Below are 21,883 nucleotides of genomic sequence, written 5' to 3'. Positions count from 1 at the left end.
TGGATGAGGGTATAGTTGGGTGGATTAGTAAATTTGCTGATGACACCAAAGTCGGAGGTGTGGTAGATTGTGAGGAAGGGTGTCATAGTTTGCAGGGTGACTTAGACAGGTTGCAGAGCTGGGTCGAGAGGTGGCGGATGGAGTTTAATGCGGAGAAGTGTGAGGTAATTCACTTTGGTAGGAATAACAGATGTGGCTAACGGGAGGACTCTGAATAGTGTGGATGAACAGAGGGATCTAGGTGTATGTGTACATAGATCCCTGAAAGTAGGGAATCAAGTAGATAAGGTTGTTAAGAAGGCATACGGTGTCTTGGCGTTTATTGGTAGGGGGATTGAATTTAGGAGTCGCAGCGTCATGTTGCAACTGTACAAAACTCTGGTGCGGCCGCACTTGGAGTATTGTGTGCAGTTCTGGTCCCCACATTATAGGAAGGATGTGGAGGCTTTGGAGAGGGTGCAGAGGAGGTTTACCAGGATGTTGCCTGGTATGGAGGGGAGGTCCTATGAGGAGAGACTGAAGGATTTGGGGTTGTTTTCGCTAGAAAGAAGGCGGCTAAGAGGGGATCTTATTGAAACATATAAGATGATTAGAGGTTTAGATAGGGTGGACAGTGATAGCCTTTTTCCTCGGATGGAGAAAGCTAGCACGAGGGGGCATGGCTTTAAATTAAGGGGAGGTAGTTATAGGACGGATGTCAGGGGTAGGTTCTTTACCCAGAGGGTGGTGAGGGATTGGAATGCCCTGCCTGCTGCAGTTGTAAATGCGCCTAGTTTGGGGGCGTTTAAGAGATCTGTGGATAGGTTTATGGATGAAAAGGGATTGGTTTAGGTAAGAGGGTCATTGTTTTTTAACTGGTCGGCGCAACATCATGGGCCGAAGGGCTGTTCTGCGCTGTAATGTTCTATGTACTCTAAGGTACCAGATAAGAATGAACTAGCTTTATCACGTGAATGGATTTGTACTGACAATGACCTTGTTGAATAGACTTATCAGTTTAAGTACGGCTGGTGCTAGGTGTTTCGAACAGTGACTGGGTGATATAGTTGACACTTGGTACTTGCAGTACTTGAAAATAATTTTGAAAATCTTTTTACTTTTTGGTCACAGATCCACAGATCAATTGACATATACACTGCATTTTTGCAGGGCAATACTTTATAGGCAAAAGTGTTTTATGAAATCTTCCAAAGAGCCAGCAGTTGCAGAAGAAAATCTATGGAAACTATACAAATGCATCCATGGCCTGAATGATTCCTCCAAGGAGCGGTATTTTTCACTGAGAACTGTTTTGCTGAAAATAGACTGTGTTGAAATAAAAACAGATCTCACAATCTTTTGTTGGTATCATAAAGGAAAGCTTTAAGCTTCTTCATAATGCTTGTTGATGATTCCTTATGGAATGTTACTGTAAAATTTGGAAAAATATTATTAATTAGATTAGGGTGGAATTTAAAATTGGTAGTTAGGCTTATAAGGTTTTAAATATATTGACTTTGTTATTAAACAAAGTTAGTCTGGAATAGCTGTAGATCCTATTTAGTGAATGTAACTCCCAGCCCAGTTAATCATGCTAGGTCATCAAAGAAAGATTGTTATATCAAAAGAAGAGACTGAACAATTACAAGGCTTGATTGGTCAATGGAACTGGGTGGGCATTGAGAATAGACCACTTGCTGGTTTTGACATATTGGAGTTAAATATCTCTGATGGAACACACTGTAGGATAGCATGTTTCAGCAGTAAATAAAGCACTGTCTGGATTTTTGCCATGAAGGGGAGCCTTTCCACCATAGATAAAATGGTGGAAGAGGCCCGAATCCTGAGATCTCACCCATGAGCACAGCACCTATCATTTCGTGGAGGCAAGAATGGGCTCGGGCTGGGATTCATGCATTTAGAGACAGCTTCCCATAGAAATCAGCAGTTTCCTACACGTGTGATTTTAGGTGAAAGATGTCTGAAACCCAATTTACGCAGATGAGATCGGGTAGCAACAGTTGTGAACTTTGTGGATTCATTTGGATAGCCAGAGTATCTTTCTGGAGAGGTAAAGTACCTCTTAGGATACAGTCTGGGGACATCTTTGGGAGAGGTCAGGAGCCCATTGAGAAAGGTAAAGTAAGACATGTATGTGTATAAAATGTGTATAAACTCATTGAAATTGTGAAGCTCATTGGAACTGTCAAAAATAATTTTCAAAAGTACCATGATGAATTGTCAAAGAGTTGTCAAAAACAATTATCAAAAATGTCAAGATGAGCTGTCAAAACAATCGTCTAAAGTATCACGATGAACTGTTAAACTATCAAGACATTTAAAATCCTGCCCTTTAACTCTTTTGAAAAAACTGACCGGAGAGTTAAAAAACGATTGCTTGCTATTTCACTCTATTTGTTGACTGAATTAGGGTTACCATTACTGGATTGGTGCTGCATGACTGATTTCACAACTGTTTACTATGAGTCGATTGCCTGTCATTCCAATGTTTGACAGCTTCAAGCACTTATGCACACTTTAATTTGGGACTATGAATCCCAATGCTTTTTTTTAAATTAGGAAGTAAGTAATTGAATGAAATGACTGTTATTGTAAGGGATAGTGTAACTGAAGGAATGCAGATGCCGTAAATTAATTGTGTTATGAATAAGAACATAAGAACATAAGAAATAGGAGCAGGAGTAGGCCATCTAGCCCCTCGAGCCTGCCCCGCCATTCAATAAGATCATGGCTGATCTGTCGTGGCTCAGTTCCACATTCCCGCCCTCTCCCCATAACCCTTAATCCCCTTGCCTATCAAAAACCTATCAACCCGCGTCTTAGAAATATTGAGCGAGGCAGCCTCCACCACTTCAACGGGCAGAGAATTCCAGAGATTCACCACCCTTTGAGTGTTTCTTTAAAAAATAAAGTTTGTAATAGACACTTAGGATGGAATTTTATGGCCCTTCCCACAGGAGAGATCTTCTGGTCCTGCCAAAGTTAGTGAAGTATTGAATGGCTTGCTACATTTTCCAGCCCCACCCTCACTGTGATGGGGCTGGAAAATTCTACACTTCGATATGGACTTTATTTAATCTTAGCATGGGTCTTGGGGTTTACCCATGGTGGCTACTGCATGAGATAGCATGGTAGCTGTCAGGGCAAAGGATGATGGGTGGACGGGAGCATGTGGTGGCACTAAGTTAGCAAAGAGGATATAAAAGGTCATGGGCAGAGGGACATACATTAGCATGGAATGTATTAGGGGACATGGAGATGAAAGAGAAACATAGGTTGGCATGGAGTGCATGAGGGCCAGGGGTGGGCAGATGTACATGGATTGGCATGGAGTGTATGAGGAACCATGGGGGGGGGAGGGAGCATAGGTTGCCATGGATGGGACATGGGGACTTTGTGAGGCATGAGGGAAGTTTCATGTTTTTCATTTTTTAAATCAATTTCAACACAGGGCTGGAGCATTGAGGCAGGCCTCCTGCCCACCCTGCTTCTGCAGCTGGCATCTTCAGCTTTCCATCTGAGGTCACCCAGCCTGATTCCCAAGAGACCTCACTATCCGAGAACAAAAATCTGAAATTTGATCAGGTATGTGTAGAAGGTGGATTTGCAGAACACAAATTTTCCTGACTCTGTGCATCCATTGCATGGAAAAAAGTCAGGACTAAAAGTTTAGATTTGAGAAATGCATACTTATCTTCCCATCCTTGGATTATCCAAAGAACAGCAAAGTAGTTACAATATTTATTCTGATCTTCCGGATAGCTATTCTTGCTCTAGAGGGAGTGTAATGAAGGTTCACTACATTTGTTCCCTGGATGGTGGGAATGTCCTATGAAGAGAGGTTGGAAAAACTGGGCCTCTGTTCTCTAGGGTTTGAGAGGTGATCTCAGAAAATCCTGCAAAATATTTAAAGGGATAGACTGAGTAGATGCAGGTAAGATGTTCCCCCTGGTTGGGGAGTCTAGAACCAGGCGACACAATTTTAAAATAAAGAGGAATCCATTTCGGACTGAGATCAAGAGAAATTGTTTTATGCAGAGAATTGTGAAACTTTGGGATTCTCTACCACAGAGGACTGTGGAAATTCAGTCCTTGAATATGATTAAAGCAGAGATTGAGAGATTTCTAAACACCAGTGACATAAAGAGATATGGGGGTAGGGTAGGGCAAAGGACATTGAAGTAGATGACCAGCCATGACTGTATTGACTGGTGAAGCAGGTTCTCAATGGGCTGAATATTCTACTTCTGCTCCTATGTTCCCAGTGCAGCTGTTCCATAATATTCCTTATAAGTGAAAATGGGAAATGCCAAAATGGGAAGTACAAGGTATTGAAGGCATTGGCAGACTTAAAAGTGGATTGATCTCCAGGTCCATATGAATTGAGCCCTAGGCTGCTAATGGGAGGTAAGGGAGGAGATTGCAGGGGCTCTGACCCAAATTTTCGATTCCTCTCTGGCCACAGGGGAGGTGCCAGATTGAAGAACAGCTAAAGTGGTTCTGCTATTCCCAAGATGTGGGGGTTAGGTGGATTGACTATACTAATTTGCCCCTTAGTGTCAGGGTAACTAGGGTAAATGCATGGGATTATAGAGAAAGGGCCTAAGTGGGATTATAGTCAGTACAGACTCAATGGGCCAAACTGGCCTCTTTCTGCACTTAGGATTCTATGATTCTATGTTTCTATGATTCTATTTAAGAAGAGTTGTAGAGATAAAACAGGGAACTACAAACCACTGAGTCTCATGTCAGTGATAGGGAAACTATGAAAGAAATTTCTGAAGGAGAACATCTTTCTCCACTTGGAGAGGCAAAGCTTGATCAGAGATAGTCAGCATGGCTTTGTCAGAAGAACAAATTTGATTGAATTTTTTGGGGAGGTGACCAGGTGTGTACACAAGGGTAGTGCAGTCAAAGTAGTTCATATAGATTTCAGCACAGCCATTGACAAGGTCCCACATGGAAAACTTGTAAAGAAGGTAAATTCACAAGGGAGACAGGATAATTTGATAAAGTGGATTCAAAATTGGCTCAGTTGTAGCAGACAGAGAGTGATGGCAGAAGGTTGTTTTAGTGACTGGAAGCCACAATGTGGAGATGCCAGCTAAGCGAGGAGTACTTTAGTGACTGGAAGCCATAATGTGGAGATGCCAGCTTAGTGAGGAGTGCTTTAGTGACTGGAAGCCAGTGTCCAGTGGCATACCACAGGAATCTATGTTGGGCCCACTGTTATTCATCATTTATATAAATGACATTGATGACTATGTCGGGGGTAGGATTAGTAAATCTGTGGATGACACATAGATTGTACAGGTGGTTAATAGTGAGGGGGAGCGTCTTGGGCTACGAGAAGATATAGACAGAATGGTCAAATAGGTAGATAACCTTGAAAAGTGTGAGGTGATACCCTTTGGAAGGAGTAATTTGATAAGAACGTATTCAATGAATGGTGGGACACTAAGTAGTTCTGTGGAAGAAAGGATCTTGGCGTTTTTGTCCACAGATCTCAAAGCAGAAGCAGAAGGCCATGTTAGTAAGGTAATGAAAAAGGCATATGGGACACTTGCCTTTATCATTTGAGTCATAAATTATCAAAGCAAGGAAGTCATGTTGGAGTTGTATAAAACTTTGAGGCCACAGCTAGAGTACTGTGTGCAGTTTTGATCGCCATATTATCAGAAGGATGTGTTGCACTGGAGGGGGTGCAGAGGAGATTTACCAGGATGCTGCCTGGGATGGAATACTTAAGTTATGAAGAGAGATTGGACTGGGTTGTTTACATTGGAGCATAGAAGACTGAGGGTTGACTTGATTGGAGTGTACAAGATTATGAAAAGCATGCACAGAGCAGATAAGGAGCAACTATTTCCCTTAGTTGAAGAGGGTGTCATAGCTTTAAGGAGTGGGGGGCAGGAGGATTAGTGGGGATGTGAGGAAAAACCTTTTTACCCAGAGGCAGGTTGCCTCACATCCTTTAAAAAGTATCTGGATGAGCACTTGGCATATCATAGCATTCAGGGCTATGGGCGAAGTGCTGACAGATGTGATTAGGTAGGAGTTCAGGTATTTCTAATGTGTTAGTGCAGACTCAATAGGCTGATAGGCTTCTTCTGCGCTGTTAGATTCTATGATTTCATGATTTAGCTTGGGAAGCTACAAAAATAAAAAAAAAGTTTGTTAACATGCTTTTATTGCCACAATGCTGGCTATAGCGGAAGCAATGGATATGTGATTCTATTTATCAAATACAGAAGTGTGATTCTTTACAACACGTTTTACTCCAGATAGCATACCATTGAATTTGACGTGGATAGATAATCATTCAAGTAAAACTCATGAGCGTTGATCTATCATCAGCACTAAGCAATCCTTTGTCTGCTCTTTGTCACTGAAAATATTCTCTGAAAATCTTAAAATTGAAGACTTCAACACAACGCCCTGTTGACGCCAATACATTACAGTGTGAAGATACTGGCAAATTGCACTGATAAAGATACCATATCTCCTCTGCAGCTATGATCCAAAAAGCAGAAATATGTGCAGATACATTCATTATATATTAATGGCAAAATAATAGTTCCTTAGCTGGAATCTGATCCACTATTGCAAGTATAACTGACTCGAACCCCAGCTTTCTCACACAGAGCCGAGAGCCACCCAAAATCCCATAGTTGTGACCTGATGCATTGTATCAGTGGCTTGCACCCCTTTTAGGCACAGCAGCCTGAGGACTCCTAAACCCAGTAAGATTGGAAAATAAATTATTATTTTTCATCTGCTGCTTGAATAGCAACAATTCTGCTTCCAGGAGAGATACACTCTGGATTGATTACATCAATCCATTAAAAATTTGAGACCTTTAGATGGCGTAAAGGGATGGCGTGAATCCAGCAGAGGCATTTCAAAGGACAGGATTCCCAACATGTTCCTTTGATGCTGGAGTTGGGATGAGGTGGGAGGATGGAAGCGGCTGGTAGTACATTTGGAACTTAAATGACCAGGGAAAACATGACCAAGGGATTGGAGTTCTGGCCCATATTCTGGGCACTCCCAGTTGTGCAGAAATGAACTATTCTGCCCTCTTTAGAAATTTCAGAACTGAGATAATAACATCAGGACACATATGGTATTTGGATACAGCTACAGAAAAATACCCATAAGTACAATTATAGATTTTGTAACCTAATTGAAATATAGAGTCTAGTTTACAGATTGTGGACATATTAATAACACTGCTTTATGTCTTTTGTGCTTAATGTGATCATCTCAAACTCCTTTTTAGATTATTTTAATGGCGACATTAATAATTTAAAATAAATGGGTTAATATCTCTGATAAAACAGAAGAGAGATAATTTCAAGTCTAACATTTCAAGTATTATAGCCCGTGGTCTGAATGTTGCTTGAAGTAGGGGATTAAATGGTGGAAGGGGTGATAACTCTTACTCTAAGATGTAATAATCTTACAGCACTTTAGATTCCAGATGAGTGCCACTATGAATAATATTTAGAACCATATAATAATTGAATAAAACGTATCAATTACAGGAGGCGGAAGTGGGAGATTTTCCTGCTGATGACTTGAGATCACAATATAGAATGAGTAATACATAACATGCCTGTGTTCGTTGTAGAAAGAATGATGAAGATGAATTGCTATGAGTAGTCAACAATTCTAACTGAAGGTGAACTGCTGAGAGCATAGCTCCTCTGTGTCCTGGCATTTCCATCCATGCACATACTTAAATGGCCTGTGACCTATTGTGCTGCACCTCTTTTCATTCTAGATTTATATTGTACACACAATAAATGTCTGCAGTTTTACCTGTGTGATCTCCCACTTTTCAGAGTGCAGGAAACTGCCCTGTGCTGCTCCACGCTCAATCACTGTCACACCGCTAGATGGGTGGCTCAGAGCTGCCGTTGGGTTAATCAGGGACTAGCCATCTATAATGTTCTATACAGAAAGAGAGAGAGGAGAAAATGTCATTTCTCTCCATAGTACAACTTCCTGATATACATCTATTCCCTCTAAAACATTAGAGCACTAAATGAAGAAGCAAGACACTATATGTTTTGCTCTTCATTTAAGCTTCTCAATTAGATGAAAATCTCAGTTTGGAATAAGAATACTGGTACTCAAAGCTGAGTGAAAAAAATGTCAGTACATTGGCACTGCTATGAATTTGGGGTTTGGCTGTGAGAGGTCAGTGAGCACATAGCCTACCATCATCCAGCCCCTGGTCTACAGTAATCTGTTCCTCAGAACCTTCTGATCATCACAAAACATATGGGCGTTTGAAATACGAGGTGCATTGTTTATTTCCATCAATTGCTTAGAAGTTGAGATATTGTAATGAAGTCTGTTTAATAAGGAGGAATTAACTTAACAATTTGATTGTCATATTTGTGAAATATTGTCTTACCATTATGGTCTATTGGCTAACCATTGCCTTTCCATTCCTTCAGATTCTGACTCTTGTAATATAACAAATATCCTGAATGAATTCTGTCTTAGATTGTTTTATGATCTCTCGGAGTTCTCTGAATTTTCTCCAAGATTTTAGTCTCGCCTGCCTGCATGTAAAGCAAATGTGAGGAAAGCTGGAACTAATTCTATTATGTTCTGGCATAAGAGGGCAATCACACGGCACAGAAGGCAATTTGGGATTTACTCCATAAACTAATTGATAGAGACTATACCTTGCAACCGTCTGAAGTGAATTATTTGCATGAACTGCCCATGCCAGGGTAATTGTCAACTTGCAGTCTGGTTTTGATGAAGTATTCCTTCAATTACTGCGCTTCCCTTATGTCCCATTCACCCCTCTGTAAGCCAATGCCCTCTAAGAACATCCATGCTTCACCTATGCACCTCATGTCTCCTTCATGCACCCTCAGATCACCCATGCCACCCCAAAACTCCCATATGTCTTATATGTCCCATCAGATCACCATACATCCTCTATAGCACTCACCTAGTATGTACAATGTCCAGTTTTCATATTCCATGCAAAAAACCTTGTCCTATCTACAATCATATTAGCTTGTGTCAACAAACCAGAAATCAAACCAAAGGTTTTTACAACCTCTTTAAACTGCCATTCATTCTCAGATAAATGGAATAGCTACTTGTGCTGAAACTCATTAGTACTAGTCAGCTATGCATTGATAATGGCCACAGCTGTCAAACAATAGACTGCTCTTTGGGAAAGAAAGAACTGATTTACTTTTGATTTCAAGGCAGGGTTCTGTCAATCAATGTAGGGAAGCAGATGGTTAGATTTATTTTCCAGGCTTAAAAAAAAGTCAGATCCATTTAAATCACAGTAGAGACAATGACAACATAAAATGGCAGGATTATTTGAAAACTTTTTCATAATATTATGGTGCTTTGGAAGAACACTCTAATGCATGTGAATAAATGCACATGGGAGATCAATGCAATATAGTTTTAAAGGAAAGATTCCTCAGGTGAATCACTGCTTTATAGGCAGATCTACATTACTCTACAGAACATTGTAGAGTTGAAGGTGTGAAAACACTTTAAACTTAACTCTCAGAGTATAGAAATGTAAGAGTCATGAGCAAGATCCACAAAGTTCCAGACTCCTCAGCAGGTTTTCCATTTTCTTACAAACTTTCAAACCTCATGTGTTTTAACAGCCTTTCAAAACCCTGCTTTGCCAGATGAAAATGGTACGTGAAAGGAAATCTGATTTTTGTTGCCCTTTTAAACTGGACCTTGGTGATGGCAGGTGTGCATTTGCACACCTGGCATTCCCGACCTGTGAAAAGTCAAGAGAAAATGGCATAGGGCCAGGAATGCTGAGAATAATTGGATTTCTTCCAAAATAAACTAAGTGAACCCATTTGCACTCTGGGATGCACCTCTGAACCCTGACAAAAATTTGGGTTCACCTGATTACTCATAAAATGACCTACTTCAACTATTTTGTTGAAAATACATGAAATAGAAGTTCAATGTGTTCAGTGCCAAACCTGAACCAAGTAGTACTTTTATATTCTTTAACTTTGCATTGATCCTCATTACTTTGTGAATCAAAGTAACATTCTAACTAATTTGTTCCACATTCTGTTGAAATTCAACACCATCTAGCACAGCACAGTCAATGAGTTCATGACTAACACATTTATCACGAGGTCAAAGCTCATGACCAATGCAATTGGGTCGGTTTCATAATTTTATTTATCCTCTTACTCAGAATTGTCTTCATCATGTGTCATTTTAAGGACCCAACTTGCCTGCTTTGGGCAGTTCATTGAATAATAAATGATACATTTGATCACACCTAAAACACTTGTTAACTGTTTTTCTTGGGCTTTTCTCGAATTCCTTTGTTTATTGTTGTTCCAGTTCTGTCTTCTGCTGTAATACTCAGATCTGTTAAATGCGCTTTCATTCTCATTCTGCTAATCTTTACTTCTTTCATCATATTGATGCCTGCATTTAGAATCTGGGCCTATTTGAAGTATGGCAATCACTGAGTCCTTTTTTATTTATGCCACTGCAGAATCTCTTCCAAAAATACTGATGGAAATAACTGTTTCCCCAGGAATATTTTTCAAGTGGGCAGACATTTGATCCAACAATTCTCCCTTTCTGAGAGTTAAACACTTATTACAGTAGAAACAGGAGCCTATCCTTGGCACAACTCAGCAACTTAAACGATGCTACTGATCTAGTGGTTCCTAAATTGAATTTCGTTAAGCTTTTATAAAACCTGTTAAAGACCACGATAATCCTTTGTGGAACGATCATTTTTTTTCCAAAAGCTATCCATGTTTCTGGCATGAGAGTGCCTCATAGTCATTTAACAGATCTTTCTTGTAAATTTCTTCCAAAAATTCCAAAGCTGATCCAAACCTTCACCACTACCAAACTCATAAGATATTTTACTTCAATAAGGAGCAACAATATCAAACCATGGGTGGCATTTTACGGTCTTGCTCGAGTGAGACCAGAAGTTCCCGCCCAAGATAAAGGGATATTTTTGTTGTCTGCCCCTTGCCCGCTCTGATTCCATGGCAGATGGGGTGGTAGAATTCCATCATGTATCTTGTTTCCTCTTTGGTAGTAACGTAACGTGTTTTATATCTGCATATCACCCTATCATTGTTCAGGTAGCTCAGCAGCAACAATTTACCATTGCTTTCTGCCATTTTTCACAATGACTACTGTGATTGTAGATTTTTGTCAGATTTTGTTTTCTCTCAGCTTCCAACCTTCCAACCCAATCATCTTAAATCCATTTGTTACCACATTCTTTTCCAGAAAGCTAATTAATTGGTCAAGGACAGAACTGGAGCCAGTCTTTACACACTTTTATGTTTAGTTACAGAATTATATATTGTTAGCATGCACTTCCTATCCCAACTGCTGGAGTTTTACTCTGCCTACTATAGTGAGCTCAAGTCAATATTCAATTAATTCCTACGATCTACATACAAATAAACACAATTGATATGTAATTAACAAAATGGCTGGGTCCTGTCTCCTTAAATCCCTCTCCCCCGTTACTCTTTTTTAAATCATTCTAAGGAAATCACTTATGTTTCAGTTCTGGAAAAAACTATTTTGCCTTACAGATGTGGAGATTTGAGAGTCTTGACTGGACAGATGGTTTCCAACTTTTATTGTTTATATTCCAATTTGCTTTTTATTTTGTGTAAATACATCCTAACCTTTGCTTTTGCCTCTTCTATAACTAACTCCAACGCTAGTGTTTTGTGCCTGTAACACTCTCCTAGTATATTTTGTATATCTATTGTTTTGAGGTCATTATGAATTAGATCAGACGAGGTAGAGATGGCAAATTCTTCCCTGAAGGACATTAGTGAACCAGTTGAAAGGCTTTGTAGTTATCTAATGCAATGCAAGTCCAAAAATTGCCAGATTGATTAAATTCAATGTTCCAAATTGGCATGGTGGGTTACAAACACCAAGTTGCTTGTCATGTGTCAAACCTCCAAGCTATTGCATTAAATATGTTATTGTCCCTGTGTTACACACACTCATGGTGACAGCCTGTGAATTACCCTCCTTGTATCATTTTGGCACTGCTTTCAATTTACCGTTCTCAGCATTTCTCCACATTTTTTTGGTGAATGTCAGAGGGTACTTGTCTGTGTTTTCTCCAGGGCCCCAAGATTGATGAGAATCTGTATTGAGAGTTTGATCTAAGCACTGTGCTCAGTGCTTAGATCAAACTCTTCTCCTCACTTTCTGCTTGGCCTGACTACCCTGGGTAAAAGTGCTTGTAAAGATTAGACTTTTGTCCCAGGGAGTAAGTAATAACTGGAGCTGGGCTCACCATCTAGAAAGGGTGCATAGGCAACCACAAGGGCTGCCAAGTGCTGAGGTAAACTGTTTAAAAGACTCACCTCAGTGCTCTTCCCAATTGAAATAACGGCAGCAAAACAAAGAACAGCTGTCTAACTGTCACTCCTCACATTCCCCATCTATGTTAAATTATATTACATCATGCCATCCCACCCATCTGCCATGACCACGATGCCAAACTATTACACATCCATGCCTACACACCCACTGTAGACTCTGTGCAGAGCCAATGAACCCCATTGAAATAACAGAGCCCTTAGGTAAGTAATTCAAACATATCTTCGACGTTCTTAAAGAAAAATTTCACTACAGCGCTATAAGAGTGTCAATCATCCAGACCCTTTAAAATATCAATGGCTAAGATTGCAAGCACTGAAAACCTCTATCTTGTGTAAATCAAAACGATGCAATTGACAGAATTGATCTGTCAGTCAATCAAACATTGTTTTAAGAACATAAGAACTAGGAGAAGGAGTAGGCCATCTGATCCCTCCAGCCTGCTCCGCCTTTCAATAAGATCATGGTTAATCTTTTCGTGGACTCAGCTCCACTTACCTGCCCATGCATCATAACCTATAATTCCTCTAATGTTCAAAGATGTATCTATCTTTGCCTTAAAAACATTCAACGAAGTAGCCTGACATCTTCACTGGGCAGGGAATTCCGGAGATTCACAACCATTTGGGTGAAGAAGTTCCTCCTCAACTCAGTCCTAAATCCGCTCCCCCTTATTTTGAGGTTATGCCCCCTAGTTCTAGTTTAACCCACCAGTGGAAACAACCTCCCTACTTCAATCTGAGGTCTCTATCTGCTTCAAGAAGATGACCATCATCCCAGTACCTAAGAAAAACCAAGCAGCATGCCTTAATGACTATGGGCTGGTGGCTCTGACATCCATCATTATGAAGTGCTTCAAAAGGTTAGTCATAGCACGAATGAATTCCAGCCTCCTGGACTACCTGAATCCACTACAGTTTGCCTACTGCCGCAACAGATTCACAGCAGATGCCATTTCCTTGGCCCTGCACTCAACCCTGGAATACCTAGGTAACAAGGACATCTATGTTAGACTCCTATGTACTGACTAAAGCTCAGCCTTCAACACATTTATTCCCTTGAAATTCACCTCCAAACTCTGACCTGGGCCTCGACACCTCCCTCTGCGACTGGATCCTGAACTTCCTAAGTCACAGACCACAATCAGTAAGGATAGGCAACAACATCATCTTTATGATCATCCTCAACACTGGAGCCCCCTCCTATATTCCTTATACACCTATGAGTGTGTGGCCAAATTTCTCTCCAGTTCAAATTTCAAGTTTGCTGATGACACCACCATAGTGGGTCAGATTGCAAACAATGATGAGACAGAGTACAGGAATGAGATAGAGAATCTGGTGAACTGATGCGGCAATAGAAATCTTTCCCTCAATGTCAACAAGATGAAGGAGATTGTCATCAACTTCAGGATGCGTAAAGGAGAACATGCCCCTGTCTACACCAACGGGACGAAGTAGAAAGGTCAAGAGCTTCAAGTTTTTAGGTATCCAGATCACCAACAACCTGTCCTGGTAGCCCCATGCCGACACTGTAGTTAAGAAAGTTCATCAACGCCTCTACTTTCTCAGAAGACAAAGAAAATTTGATATGTTAGCTATGACCCTCACCAACCTTTACAAATGCACCATAGAGAGCATTGTTTCGGGTTGTATCATAGTTTGGTATGTCTCCTGCTCTGCCCAAGACCACAAGGAACTACAAAAGGTCGTGAATGTAGCTCAATCCAACATGCAGATCAGCATCCCATCCATTGATTCTGTCTACACCTCCTGCTGCCTCTGCAAAGCAACCAGCATTATTAAGGACACCACACACCCTGGACATTCTTTTTTCCACTTTCTTCCATCGGGAAAAGACACAAAAGTCTGCGGTCATGCACCAACCAACTCAAGGACAGCTTCTTCCCCGCTGCCGTCAGACTTTTGAATGGACTTACCTTGCATTAAATTGATCTTTTTCTACGCCCTAGCTATGACTAGGAACAAATACTGCGTACCCTTCATAGGGTACGTCCCTGGCAGGCAGGGAGGAAATGGCCGAGTGAGGGAACCTTGGTTCACAAAGGAGGTTGAATGTCTTGTTAAGAGGAAAAAGGAAGGGAATGTAAGGATGAAAAACAAGGTTCAGTTGGGTCACTTGAGGGTTACAAGGTAGCTAATCAAAGGGCTTAGGAGAGCTAGGAGGGGGCATGAGAAGTCCTTGGCGGGTCGGATAAAGGAAAACCCCAAGGCTTTTTAATCTTATGTGAAAAATAAAAGAATGAACAGGGTGAGACTAAGGTCAATCAAGGATAGTAGTGGGAACTTGGGCATGGAATCAGGTGAGGTGTTGAATGAATAGTTTTCTTCAGTGTTCACTCAGGAGAGGGGCCATGTTTTTGAGGATGAGTGCGTGATACAGGCTGATAGGATGGTGGAGGTAGATGTTCTGAGGGAAGATGTATTCGCAATTTTGAAAAACCTGAGGGTAGATAAGTCCCCTGGGCCAGATGGGATATACCCTAGGATGCTTTGGGAGATAAGGGATGAGATTGCAGAGCCTTTAGTTTGATCTTTGGGTCCTCACTGTCCACGGGGATTGTGCCAGAGGACTGGAGAGTGGCAAATGTTGTTCCACTCTTCAAGAAAGGAAATAGGAATGACCCTGGTAATTGTACGCCAGTTAGTCTTACTTCGGTGGTTGGTAAGTTAATGGAATGGGTCCTGAGAGATAGGATTTATGACCATTTGGAAAGATATAGTTTAATCTGGGATAATCAGCACGGTTTACTGAGAGGTAAGTTCTGCCTCACAAATTTGATTGAATTCTTTGAGGAGGTAACTAAATGTGTAGACAAAGGTAGAACGGTTAATGTCGTATACATGGATTTTAGTAAGGCGTTTAATAAGGTTCCCCATGGTAGGCTCATGAAGAAAGTAAGGAGGTGTGGGATAGAAGGAAATCTGGCCTATTGGATAAGTAACTGGTTGTCTCATAGAAGAAAGAGGGTGGTGGTAGAAGGAAAATTTTCGGACTGGAGGCCAGTTACCAGTGGTGTACCACAGGGATCAGTGCTGGGTCCTCTGCTATTTGTGATTTTTATCAATGACTTGGAAGAGGGGGCTGAAGGGTGGGTTAGTAAACTTGCTGATGACACCAAGATTGGTGGAATAGTGGATGAGGTGGAGTGCTCTTGCAGGCTACAAAGAGACACTGATAGGATGCAGAGCTGGGCCAAAAAGTGGCAGATGGAGTTTAACCCTGGTAAGTGTGAGGTGATTCATTTTGGTAGGACAAACTTGGATGCAGATTAAAGGGTCAAAGGCAGAGTTCTGAGGAATTTGGAGGAACAGAGATACCCTGGGGTTCATATCCACAGATCTCTGAAGGTTGCCACTCAAGTGGATAGAACCGTGAAGAAGGCTTATAGTGTGTTAGTGTTTATTAACAGGGGGTTTGAGTTTAAGAGCCATGCGGTTATGCAGCAACTATACCGGACCTTGGTGAGACCACATTTGGAATATTGTGTTCAGTTCTGATCACCTCACTATAAGAAGGATATGGAAGCATTGGAGAGAGTGCAGACGAGATTTACCAGGATGCTGCCTGGTTTGGAGGGTATGACTTATGAAGAAAGGTTGAGGGAGCTGGGGCTTTTCTCTTTAGAGCAAAGGAGGATGAGAGGCAACTTAATTGAGGTTTACATGATGAGGGGGATAGATAGAGTAGACATGCAGAGACTATTTCCTCAGCTGAATGCAGCTGTTACTAGAGGGCATAACTACAACGTTCATGATGGGAGATATAGGAGGGACGTCCAAGGTAGATTCTTTACTCAGCGAGTGGTTGAGGTGTGGAATACACTGCCTGCTGTGATAGTGGAGTCGGACACTTTAGGAACTTTCAAACGGTTATTGGGTAGGCACATGGAGCACACCAGAATGATAGGGAGTGGAATAGCTTGATCTTGGGATTGGACATAGGTCAGCACAACATTGAGGGCCGAAGAGCCTGTACTGTACTGTATTGTTCTATGTTTCTATGACTTTAGGAGTACATTCTGCACTCTCTTATTTCCTTCTCTATGAATGGTATGTTTTGTCTGTATAATGCGCAAGAAACAGTACCTTTCACTGTATGTTAATACATGTGATGATAATAAATCAAATCTTGTTTGGGCCCTCAGCCAAAAATACATGATGGGGCTACAAGGAGTGGGATGGATGAGGAACATGTCTTGGTATGGAGGGGCCATGTGTGATGCGACCATTGCTAGCAAGACTGACATTTTATTAACCATCATTAATTGTCCCTGAGAAGGTGATGTGACCTTCTTGAATCACTGCAATCCATGTGGTGCAGGTACACTCAATGCTGTTAGGATGGGAGTTGATGATTTTGACCCAGCAACAGTGAAGAAGTGGCAATATAGTTCCAAGTAAAGATGTTGCATGGCCTTGAAATGGAACCTGCAGATGATGGTGTTCTCATGAGTGTTCTCATTACAACAGTGACTGTACTTCAAAAGTACTTGATTACCTATAAAGTAGGGGGGGGGGGGCAGCACGGTGGTTAGCACAGCTGCCTCACAGCACCAGGGACCCAGGTTCAATTCCTGGCTTGGTTCACTGTCTATGTGGAGTCTGAATGTTCTCCCACATGTCTGCGTTGGCTTCCTCCGGGTGCTCTGGTTTTCTTCCACAGTCCAAAGATGTGCTAGTTAAATGCACTGCCCATGCTAAATTCGCCCTCAGTGTGTCCAAACAGGTGCCAGAGTGTGGTGACTAGGGAATTTTCACAGTAACTTCATTGTAGTATTACTGTAAACCTACCTGTGATACTAATAAATAAATTTTAAATAAACTTTAAAGTGCATCAGATGATCTGAAAGCATGGAAGTTGTTATATAAATTACATTTTTTCTTTCTAATGCTTTTTGGGCCCAACATCCAAACTTTACTCAGAAGGGGTCACTAGATGGCAGTCAGGAGCAGGAGTAATGGCTGTCAGTTCAGGGGGACTGAGTCCCATCGTAACATCTCAACTGCCCCCCCTAAATGGGCAAAGAATGAGTGTGCGAATTGCGCCTAAAATCTTGCTGAGAAAGCCATTTTATTAAAAATTTTCTTTAAAAGCATGAAAAATTAAACAAAAAATTACATATATGTTCTGGAACAGGAAGGGTTAAATGTTCCATACTGACTGCAGTTTCAACACGACCAGGGACAACTTCCTGCCAAAAGTAGAATTTAGCCCAGAATTGCAGCTGCGAATGCTCAGTGGAATCCATTTCAGGAGAAGCATAGCAGCTTTCCAAGAACAAAATGAAACAGAGCAGAATGTGATCTGCACTGAGATATTACATGGTAAGAAGTCTCACAACACCAGGTTAAAGTCCAACAGGTTTATTTGGTAGCAGAAGCTTTCGCTGTATCGCTCCTTCTTCAGATGAATAAGGAGTTGTGTTCACAAACAGCATATACAGACACAAACTCAATTTACAAGATAATGGTTGGAATGCGAGTCTTTACAGCTAATCAAGTCTTAAAGGTACAAACAATGTGACTGGAGAGAGGGTTAAGCACAGATTAAAGAGATGGGTATTGTCTCCAGCCAGACAGTTAGTGAGATTTTGCAAGCCCTGGCAAGGTGTTCAGGTTACAGATAGTGTGACATGAACCAAAGATCCTGGTTGAGGCTAGTCTCGCGTGCAGAACTTGTCTATCAGTTTCTGCTCAGCGATTCTGCATTGTCATGTGTCGTGAGGCTGCCTTGGAGAATGCTTACCTGAAGATCAGAGCTGAATGCCCGCGACTGATGAAGTGTTCCCTGACAGGAAGAGGATAGTCCTGCCTGGTGATTGTCGAGCGGTGTTCATTCATCTGTTGTTGGAACGTCTGCATGGTCTCCCCAATGTACCATGGCTTGAGACATCCTTTCCTGCAGCGTTATCAGAGAGACAATGTTGGCCGAGTCTGGACTTGCAAAATCTCACTAACTGTCCTGGCTGGAGACAACACACACCCATTTAACCTGTGCTTAACCCTCTCTCCACTCACATTGTCTGTACCTTTTAAGACTTGATTGCCTGTAAAGACTCACATTTCAACCAATATCTTGTAAATTGAGTTTGTGTCTATATATGCCCTGTTTGTGAACACAACTCTTCACTCACTTTAAGAAGGAGCGACACTCCGAAAGCTTGTGCTAGCAAATAAACTTGTTGGACTTTAACCAGGTGTTGTGAGATTTCTTACTCTGCTTGCGCCAGTCCAACGCTGGCATCATGGCTACCATCGACACTGCAAACTGCCAGTTCCAAGTCGAGAGGATCTCCAAGAAGATCACGCATATTGACACAGACATCAAGTTTCTACAAAGATGCAAGAAAGAAGACAAGATACCGAAAGGACAACAGATCATGAACCCACTCAGGTCAACTTATAACATGGAGACTACGCTGAGAGACTTTGCCATCACACCCCTCTTACACTCCTCAACCACCTCATACATCAGCCCTACAGTAGGCACCACAGTGTGCAAACCAAGATAGAGTCCATATTCTCAACTTGCACTCAGGACACAAGCAGACGAGATAAATGAACTACGCCATCTACATGCACACCAAGAACAAGAAACTTGAGAAACTCAGCAGCAGCAATCAAGCCTCCCCCAGTACCACAATAGAAAACACTTCCACTACTGCCGGGAAGTTCATTGTCAACTTGTTGGACTACACAGTTCAACCAGATGAAATTGAAGTTTTCAGCCGAGGGCCCAATTTCTGCCCCACCACCAAAATGGACCCCATCAATCTCGCAGCAGACATAGGAATTCATCAGGTGAATGAGGCTGCGGGAATTCTTCCACAAACGCCCAGGGGCCAACAGCAAACACAATGAGACAGCCAATGAACTGGAACAGCTGACAGAGAGATCCACTGTGCCACAACCAAAGGGGAAAGAGTCGAATTGGACTCCTCTGGAAGGCCGCTGCCTTCGACTTGACATATAGGCCCAAGCCATCAGGAGATATGTCAATGCCAGATTCATTAGCCAAACTCTCAAGACAGCCCGAACGTCCACCTTTGATCCAGTCCTTTAGTGCACCCTCTGTGCTCTCATCCCACATACTCCCCGCACTGGAGATTCTACTGCCTCTCAAAGATCCACAAGGCCAACACACCCAGCCATCCCATTGTATCAGGCAATGGGACCCTGTGTGATAAGTTCTCCAACTATGTCGAGGGCATCCTGAAACCAATTGTATGAAGCACCGCCAGCTTTTGTCCCGACACTATGGATTTCCTACAGAAGCTCAACACACATGGAGCAGTTGAACCAGGAGTACTCCTCGTTACAATGGATGTCTCGGCACTCTACACCAGCATCCCCCACGAGGACGGCATTGCTGCAACTGCCTCAGCACTTGATGCTGACAATTGCCAATCTCCAATCTCATCCCCCTCGTGGGGGATGCTGGTGTAGAGTGCCGAGACATCCATTGCAACAAGGAGTACTCCTGGTACAACTGCTCCATGAGTGTTGAGCTTCTCCAGATGTAATTCTACAACTCATCTGCTTCATTCTGGACCACAACGTCTTCACCTTCAACAACCAGACTCACGGAACAGCCCTGGGAACCAAATTCACACCTCAACATGCCAACATCTTTACACACAGGTTCAAACAAGACTTCTTCACCACAGAGGACATTCAACAAACGTTATACACTAGATACATGGATGACATTTTCTTCCTTTGTACTCATTGCAAATAATCATTGAAACAACTATATGATGGAACCAACAAGTTATTTCCCACCATCCAACTCACCATGGACTACTGTCTGGAATCGATTGCATTCTTGACACACGCATCTCCATCAAGGTTGGCACTTCACTGTACTGCAACTCACAGATAAACTCACGATGCTCCATTTCTCCAGCTTCCATCCTAAACACGTTAAAGAAGCCATCTCCTGAAGACAAATCTTCCATACATGCAGGATCTGCTCATATGAGGAGGATCACAACACTCACCGACAGACGCTGAAAACACCCTCATAAGAATAGGATATGGCGCTGGGTGTTAGCAATGGAAAGGTGGTAGGACTGGAGGGTCTTAATGACATTACTGTTACTAGAGAGGCGGTGCTCGACAGACTGGAGGGGCTGATTGTGGACAAGTCCCCAGGACCGGATGGAATGCATCCGAGGGTTCTGAAAGAAATGGCAGAGGTGATAGTGGATGCCTTTGGTGGTTATTTTCCAGACGTCGCTGGATTCCGGGGAAGTGCCGGATGATTGGAAAACAGCTAATGTTACGCCGTTGTTTAAGAAGGGTGCCAGGCAAAAGGCGGGGTATTATAGGCCGGTTAGTTTAACGTCTGTGGTAGGTAAAATGTTAGAATCTGTCATTAAGGAGGAAATTGCGAGGCATCTTGAAGGGAATTGCTTGATAGAGCAGAGGCAGCACGGTTTCATTAAAGGGAAGTCGTGTCTGACAAATTTACTGGAGTTCTGTGAGGATGTGTCTAGGGCGGTGGATAGAGGAGAGCCGGTGGATGTGGTCTTTCTTGATTTTCAGAAGGCGTTTGACAAAGTACCTCACAAGAGGTTATTGCAGAAGGTCGAGGGACATGGAGTTGGGGGTAGGGTGTTAGCATGGATAGAGGATTGGTTGTCAAATAGGAGGCAGAGAGTGGGGGTCAACGGGTGCTATTCGGATTGGCAGATGGTGACTAGTGGAGTGCCCCAGGGGTCGGTGCTGGGGCCTCAGCTTTTTACCATTTATATAGATGATCTGGAGGAGGGAACCGAGTGTAGGGTGTCGAAATTTGCTGATGACACCAAGATTGGGGGAACGGCAAATTGTGCGGAGGGAGTGGAGAGTCTGCAGAAGGATCTAGATAGGCTGGGCAAATGGGCCAGGAAATGGCAAATGGAATTTAATGTTGGCAAGTGTGAGGTGGTCCACTTTGGTAGGAAGAATGGTAGGAAGGACTATTACTTACGGGGCGAAAAACTGCAGCAGGCGAAGGTGCAGAGGGACCTCGGGGTCCTTGTGCATGAGTCACAAAAACCCAGCTTGCAGGTGCAGCAGGTGGTCAGGAAGGCAAATGGGATACTGGCCTTCATAGCAAGGGGGATTGAATATAAAAGTAGGGAGGTCTTGCTGCAGCTGTATAGGGCATTGGTGAGGCCGCAGCTGGAGTACTGTGTGCAGTTTTGGGCGCCGCACCTGCACAAAGATATTTTGGCCTTGGAGGGAGTGCAGAGGAGGTTTACTAGGCTGATACCGGAGTTGAGGGGGTTGAGCTATGAGGAGAGGCTGAATAAACTGGGCTTGTACTCATTAGAGTTTAGAAGAATGAGGGGAGATCTCATTGAGACGTATAAGATGATGAATGGGATGGATAGGATAGAGGTGGAGAGACTCTTCCCGCTCAAAGAAGACAGTAGGACTAGGGGGCACAGCCT

The 21,883-nt window shown here is 42.4% G+C and overlaps 1 protein-coding gene across 4 annotated transcripts in view; it reads right to left on the bottom strand.

The window, feature by feature from the left end:
• The window catches only part of st3gal2 (ST3 beta-galactoside alpha-2,3-sialyltransferase 2), a 458,059-nt gene that overhangs the window by 229,250 nt on the left and 206,926 nt on the right, over positions 1–21,883 (bottom strand). For 3 of the 4 annotated variants that reach the window (XM_080187249.1, XM_080187247.1, XM_080187250.1), the window contains one exon: positions 7,825–7,956. The exons of the other annotated variant lie outside the window; for it this stretch is intronic. The gene's annotated coding sequence lies outside the window, so the exon portion shown is untranslated. The remainder of the gene's footprint in view (positions 1–7,824; positions 7,957–21,883) is intronic. 4 annotated transcript variants of the gene reach the window in all.

Source organism: Carcharhinus amblyrhynchos, chromosome 4 (genome assembly GCF_965287045.1).
Source record: "Carcharhinus amblyrhynchos chromosome 4, sCarAmb.v2.hapA, whole genome shotgun sequence".
Classification (NCBI taxonomy): Eukaryota; Metazoa; Chordata; class Chondrichthyes; order Carcharhiniformes; family Carcharhinidae; genus Carcharhinus; species Carcharhinus amblyrhynchos.
This window is presented reverse-complemented; position numbering and strand designations above follow the sequence as displayed.